At 39.9% G+C, this 6,762-nt stretch overlaps 1 long non-coding RNA gene across 1 annotated transcript; it reads right to left on the bottom strand.

Annotated features, from left to right (window-relative positions):
- Nucleotides 1–997: 997 nt before the first annotated feature.
- LOC310908553 lies at nucleotides 998–6,738 on the bottom strand. Its single transcript, XR_014589877.1, has 3 exons — nucleotides 6,493–6,738; nucleotides 2,174–2,329; nucleotides 998–1,153 (listed from the first exon to the last, which is right to left on the bottom strand). It is a non-coding gene; the product is annotated as an uncharacterized lncRNA (long non-coding RNA).
- Between the last annotated feature and the right edge of the window lie 24 nt (nucleotides 6,739–6,762).

Raw genomic sequence — 6,762 nt, 5'->3', positions numbered from 1 at the left:
TGATTCATATAGATGCTGCTGAAAGCCTAAGTTAAAGGAAAGGGACTTTCTGGTCAAAAATAAGGGTTCATTAGGAGTACTGTTGATCGGGAAGAAATATTATGACCTTTAAATTGCAAGTTGCAGTAGCTTAACAGATAGAATAATACTTTAAAAATATCCTTTATCTTTAAACCAAGGATATTTGACCTTAAAATCACTAGCAAAAGAAATATGTGATTGTATAACTCCATTATATGGTTAATTTTCAGAACAGAAGTGAAAATTAATGTGGTTTTGGTCCTGGGCTGTTTTTAGTAATTTAATGTGATCTGCTGTCAACAAGAGGCAAAACAAACCTCTGAGGCTCAATAAGAATAAGAGAACAAAATGTACCTTACTGTGGGTATTCAGTTAAAGTTCTATGGGCAAAAAATGGCACAGCCTGTGAAGGCGTTATTGAAAAACAAGTGGAGTCAGCAAGGGAGGTGACAGTAAGAATACCAGTAATGAGGTAATGACCATCTTCCTTTGCAATCTGAAAAGGTTTGGGGATTTTTTTTTTTTTTTTTTTAAGTAAAAATGCTTCAGCCAACTGTGAATTTGAGATAAAAGTTTTAGTAATTTTGTAAGTGTCTTTCAGCCGTTTTGGAGGAAAAAAGTACCAAATGCTTCATGTGGCAGTATATAATTCATTTAACATAGTAAAAATGAAATATCAAAATCCAAATAAAATATATATATTGAAAGCATAGTTTTTAATCAAACCCAGACTATGTTGCAATACTTTTCTTTAAAAAGTATTTTCAATTAGGGGAAACTCTTTCCCAATCTGAATGGAAGCACAATTTGAAACCTGGGATCCTTTTTGTTAAGTGAATCTTTGATTCTCCTTGCAGCTGAAGAGACATGCTAGGGAAGTGCAAAGATATACTTCTTTTCCATGTACATTCACCTACAACCTGACTGTTAAAGCAACATTTTCCCCCTCCACCCTCCCTCAAAAAGAAGACTAGGAAATCCCTTTTCAGGAATGAAGTCAGGGCAGAATCTCATCCTGGTAGATTAGAGTCTCCCAGTAGAGCCAGGCGACTTGAGGAAATGCTGTTTTGTTCATATAGTACCAGGAGCTGGCAGTGCTTCATCTTGTTCTAGCAACAATGCTAACAAGACCCTGTGTAGGAAAGAATCACAGAATATGCTGAGTTGGGAGGGACCCACAAAGAGCTTAGGCAGGTAGGGAGCTAAACAATCAATTATTACTGAATTTTAAACCCACAGGCAATACAACTATACCCCCTGATTTATAATTACTGAGATTCATCAACAGAAGCTGTGGCCCCCACTGGGCAATTCCCAAGTTCCTTGAAATGAGTCTAATACCCAAGGAGGTTAATTTTGCTGCTGCAGAAAAATATTTCTGACCTTTTACATGTCAGAAAAGAAACTGGATGTGACAGATTTGGAGCTGGCCTGTGATAATTTAGGAATATGGTCTGTTGGCCTGATTATTTCATTGAATATCTGGGTTTAACTCATCAGAGACTAGCTTGCAGTTGCATTCTTAAATTATCAGGGCTGATCTGTACTCATTACCCTGGGATGCCCCACTTCCATTGATGCTGCACAGCCAGGGAGCACAGGGATTTGGAAGGGGAAGACATTAAATTTTGAACCACAGTATCTCTACATGGGCCGAGCATCCTACTCATCCCTAAGAGAGACATAGGGTTCCAAAGGTCCATTGGGAATTAGAGATGGGACCTGTAAGTGTCTGATAAAACAAGTGGATAGAGCATTGTTAGGAGACATTAACTGGGATATGTTCATGTATATCTAGGCTGTTTCCACATGTTTGTGGAATCGATGAAAGTGAACCCTAAAAAACACCTTTGTTAGAGAAAGGTGTTGTGAATACCACAGTAATTTCCATCAGTTTTTATCTAATACTGAGTGTTCAGAACTGGCATGTTGCCTCTCACCTTAGGCAGGCTCTTTTTCCCTGAAAGGGAATCTAACAGGATCAACCCAGGGTTAATTTACAAAAGCAGAGTGTCTTCTCTGACCATGAAGCCAACAAGAAACCGTGCAGAGGTGATATTATTCCATAGTTTACAGTGGAGGCATGTTGCGTGGAGAACTGGAAACATTACATGGCAGCTGGCTCACTCCAGAGTGCTGCACCCAGCCTTACCTGTGGTGAGCTTCCAGCTGAAACTGGTCAAGCAAATCTCTTCTCAGTTGTGAAAGTGTCTGTTGTTATTTGCCAGGTGCTGGACAAATATTTTACTTGGGTAAAGATCATATATAATAGGACACAAAAAAGGTTTCCAAGAAATGATTCTCCAATCTGGAAAAAAATTTTTATGTGTGTGTCTGTATATGTTAGCTGAGTGAACTATAGAAAACAGAAAATTGAAAATTTTAAGAAAATTACCAGAACCAGATTTTTCTCACTCTCTCCTTACTGAAAGGACAATGAACAGTTTACTATAGCTTGATGGGCTCTTGATTGTGGACTTCCAAAAAGCAGCCCACATACCTGAGGTATATTCTAGATCAATTCCTAATTCAGCCTTCAGAGCTTGGGAGGCACTTTGCTCATCCATTGTTCCAGACGTTTTAGTATGTTAAGTTCTACTTCGCTGTTTCTGGAAAGGTTAATATATTATATCTCCCTAACCATTAATTCCTAATGCATTCATCTTGCTTTCAGTGAACATATTTTATATTTTACAGGTTTCAAAAGCCAACCACATATTAAGATGTCCATTTCTCAAAAGGACACAGACCACTAAAGGCTGTATATTCTGCAACACATCCTTTCAGTGACTGATTTGTGTTGTTGTAATAAAGTCTGGCCAAAAAGCTGCCAGATCAACGTCTTGGATGACTACCGTGTCAAAAGCATTTTTTAATAACATAGGTGGAGTGCTGAGTCTCCTCCCCACTTCCTCCAGTGTTGCCACATAAAGGTTAAACTGGGCTGGCACACTGCAAAGTCCCATGGCTTTATTCTGGTCTGTAAAAGGAAACTTTGAAAAGAGATGGTTTGGTGTCACACAGCTGTTGTAAGAGGAGGAAATGCACATGCTGATGTTTAGCAGTAATCTGGGAAGATTCGCATCTGTTGCATTTGCAAGGCCAAGAGACTGCTAGAAAATCTAGAAATACAGGAAAGAGACAAACTGAACCAGGGACAAAAGCAGAAAATTAGAGCCAGCAAGTAAATGCTAAGTGCAAGGAACTTCTAGTTATGAGATCTCCATTAATTTCTTCAGTGCAGCTGGCAGCCATTTCTTTCTGCAGCTGAAGTTTCTGAATGATAACTTTTTGTGGAGTATATCACCGGAATGTAGATTACAAATTGCAAATATCTAGATTGCAGTGACAAAGTTTATATCTGAACTGAAGGCAAAATGCTTCTGGAACTTGCTTTAAATGGGATGTCCAGAAGAAGCAGGGGAGGTAGTAAAACAAATTGTGAACAGAAGTAATCAATAGCATAGCAAGGGAAGACAGAAGCAGCCTCAGCTTCTGGATGTTTCCTGTAGCTATTCATCTTGATTTCCAGCTATCAGCTTGTCACCATGGTCATTCTTTCTTCATTGGTTTGACTCATTCCAGTGAAATACTGGAGAGCCCAATGAGGCACTTATTTAGAAAAATTAAAAACTGTAGTCAAAATAGATAGTGCTGAGATAATGTAGCTAAGACTCCCCTTTTGCTAACAGAAGCCAGACTAAAGAAACCGATAATTCTTGGAAGGAACTGATAAATCAGAGAAGCTGTCAAACTAGGCTTCTGCATCCTGAATAATCAATAGACCCCATGAACACAATACAATCATAAATCAAACAGTCCTGGAAAAAACAGAATTTAGCTGTCACAAACACTAAAGGTTAAAAAGTCAGAGCTGAAGAAGACAATCTTACTTCATAATTTTGAGACCCCACCCTATAAAAAAGACCACTGACCCATTTCAAAGAACAAACTACGCATGCTTGATGGCTTTTTAGGCTAATTACCATACAAAACGGGGAATGGGAGGTATCAAAGCTATGAATATGCATTTGTAGTTTGTGTATTCAATACTCCTGTACATAAAAGACCCTGTGATGATCTGTAAATTGCGCGTGTGTTTTTGGGAGCTATCCCGCAGGCTGCCCAGCGCCGTAATAAACATACACTTTCTAACTTTAAACTGTTAGAGAGTCTTTGTCCGTCATAGTTGGATATTGGTATTAGATCAATATCCATAGTTTTTTAATAAATCACCAACAAGTTGTCTTCCATCAGAAACTAAACAAAACCAGCTGTTTTCAGATGTGTTGTGTTGGTCTTGTCTGCATGACCATTTCTAACAGCCCCAAGCCAGCTGTGCCTGTGTTCCCTGATGGGCAGGTGTGGTGTAGCTCTGGCCAAAAGCTGTGCACCCAGGCCGGTATACCGGGATGCTGCTTCTTTCACTGATCCTTGTCACATTTTGTCTAAACAATGTGGTTACATTTAAAAGCTTGTTCCCTCACCCCCTCGTCTACATGTACTGAATGGTTGGTTATCTCAGGGCGGTTTTTTCTGTTCCTCCATGCTCTTTTTGTTCCAGTCCCAAGTACTCCTAATATGATACTAACAGGTAGGCTCTACATTCAAATTCAAATTATGCAAGTCCAAACTTTCATTTTAAAACAGATGCTGTTCAGATGCCATGAGATTACAGATTTTACAGCACAATTTGAGCGAGCTTTGCAAACATCCCAAGCAAACAAACTTTGCAGGAAACATAATCCTATTATTTTACTAAGCTTTGGGACACTGCCTCACGGGATCATAATTTGAAACAAAACCTCTACTCAGTTCCTCACAGGGTGATCTTTGAACAATTACACGGTATTGCTATTTTCCTGTGTTGACATCTGTTAGAGAAATAGTTCATACTAGTTATAGAAACTGCCTAGTTTGATGATCTTATGACTTGCTATTATTCCTCAAATACGTATTATTTACTGAGTTTCTGATCATGTTTGCTCTCAATACTAATCAACCATTCTTCAGTTATTGCCTGTTTCTCAACAGACCCTTCCTAATGGCGTTTTTGGAAATTTTCACCTTGCAGAACCTGTACCATCCTCCTTAACTTTAATTCCTGAACCCATTTCATCATTCACACTTGGCATGCTCTCAGCCGCTAGCTCCTGTCACAACGGATTGTTAGCACATCATCATAGGGCGTTGAATAGCCAAACCGGGGAAGGGGGGAGGATGGAGGACTACGGGGCTCTCTCCTGCCATTTGGTGACTCTTAGCAAAGGGACAGAGGCAGCTGGACTGGGAGGCAGAAGGTGTACTTCAGGAGACTGCTTCTGGAGGCTTTTTTCCTTATGTGTGGGCAGGTCAAGGGTTGAGAATGTATGGCTTGTCCCCTCCACTGATAATCAAAGAACGACATTTCCCTCTTAACAATTCCTCATTGTAAAGCCAAATCCGTTCCTCCTCCCCAAAACAACATGTAGTATTGTTCTCCTGTTACCATGATAAATTATGCATGTGAGGCATGCTGAATCATGACAATGCTCCTGTACACAGTTGTTCCTTGTGCTGAAGAAATTTGTATTTTGTCATGTACGACTTTTTTATGGTTCTATTTATTATGGAACCGATGTCAGGGTCTTGATGAAATTGCTAGGAAGTGGAACGTTTACTAGGTGCTCTGGGAATTAAAGCACAGACATCTGGAATATTCTGAGGAGCTTGGATCAGTTTATGGTTGATCAGCAACTAACGTGTAAGCAATCCCTTGTGTCTGCATGCCTACTTCATGGGAGCTCACAGGATCATAGAACAGTTTGGGTTGGAAGAGACCTTTAACTATTATTTGCTTCCACCCCTACCCTACCATGGGTAGGTCACTTTCCACTACACCAGGTTGCTCAAAGTCCTGTCCTGATAGATAACACAGAGAGTAGAAATTTTCAGTTCTTCTGAAGCTGCTGGATAGAGCTTGAAGACCAACCAACAAAAAAAGATAAAAGAACGTAAAAGTGTGCACACAGGATGCTGAACGCAGCTGGAACCAGTAGATAAACAGATAATAAGGAATATAGGGGCTTTCTGGGCAAAGTTATGTAAAAAGAAGCAACAGCACATGCCCTAAGAGCAAAGGTCATCTGTAAAATAGGGGGCACTTGGTGAGTACAACCACGTAAGACCCCTTCAGACAACCCTCTAGGAACATTTAAGGACTTCCAGTAGCAGGCAGTTGCATGCAAATTAGTTCTATGGAAAGTGATGTTTATGTATTAGCCAGAAGTACACTGTAATCCACATGTATGATCATAATGGAATAAATACCTTGTTGTACCTTCTGGACACACATCATATTAACAGAGCTATCCTTCTGATGTGTCCAGCACTATAATTAAGAATGCCTGCTGTCGGATACTCAAAATTGTGTTAGAAAGTTTGTTGTCTATCTGATTTCAGTATCAGTCCAACATTGCCTTGAACACTTACAGGGTTGGGGCATCCACAATTCTCTGGGCAGCTTGTTCCAATGTCTCACCAGCACAATACTTAAGGCCTTTCATTCAATAAAATGTTGTGTCCAAACAAGTATTGTACTTTCCTGTTGTATCTTCTTAATTGTACCAATCACCAATTAGCTTCAGTCAGGTAAGGTGGCTGCATGTGGCAGTACTGCTGTGATCCGCCAAGCCAAACACAAGCCGAAACTTGCAGATTCACCTGCACGTAGGGCGGGAGAAGGTTGACCTCTTTTAACGC

The sequence above is a fragment of the Zosterops lateralis genome (assembly GCF_965231275.1).
Source record: "Zosterops lateralis genome assembly, chromosome: 4".
Taxonomy (NCBI): Eukaryota; Metazoa; Chordata; class Aves; order Passeriformes; family Zosteropidae; genus Zosterops; species Zosterops lateralis.
The sequence above is the reverse complement of the archived record's forward strand: the minus strand, read 5'-3'. Positions and strand labels throughout refer to the sequence as shown.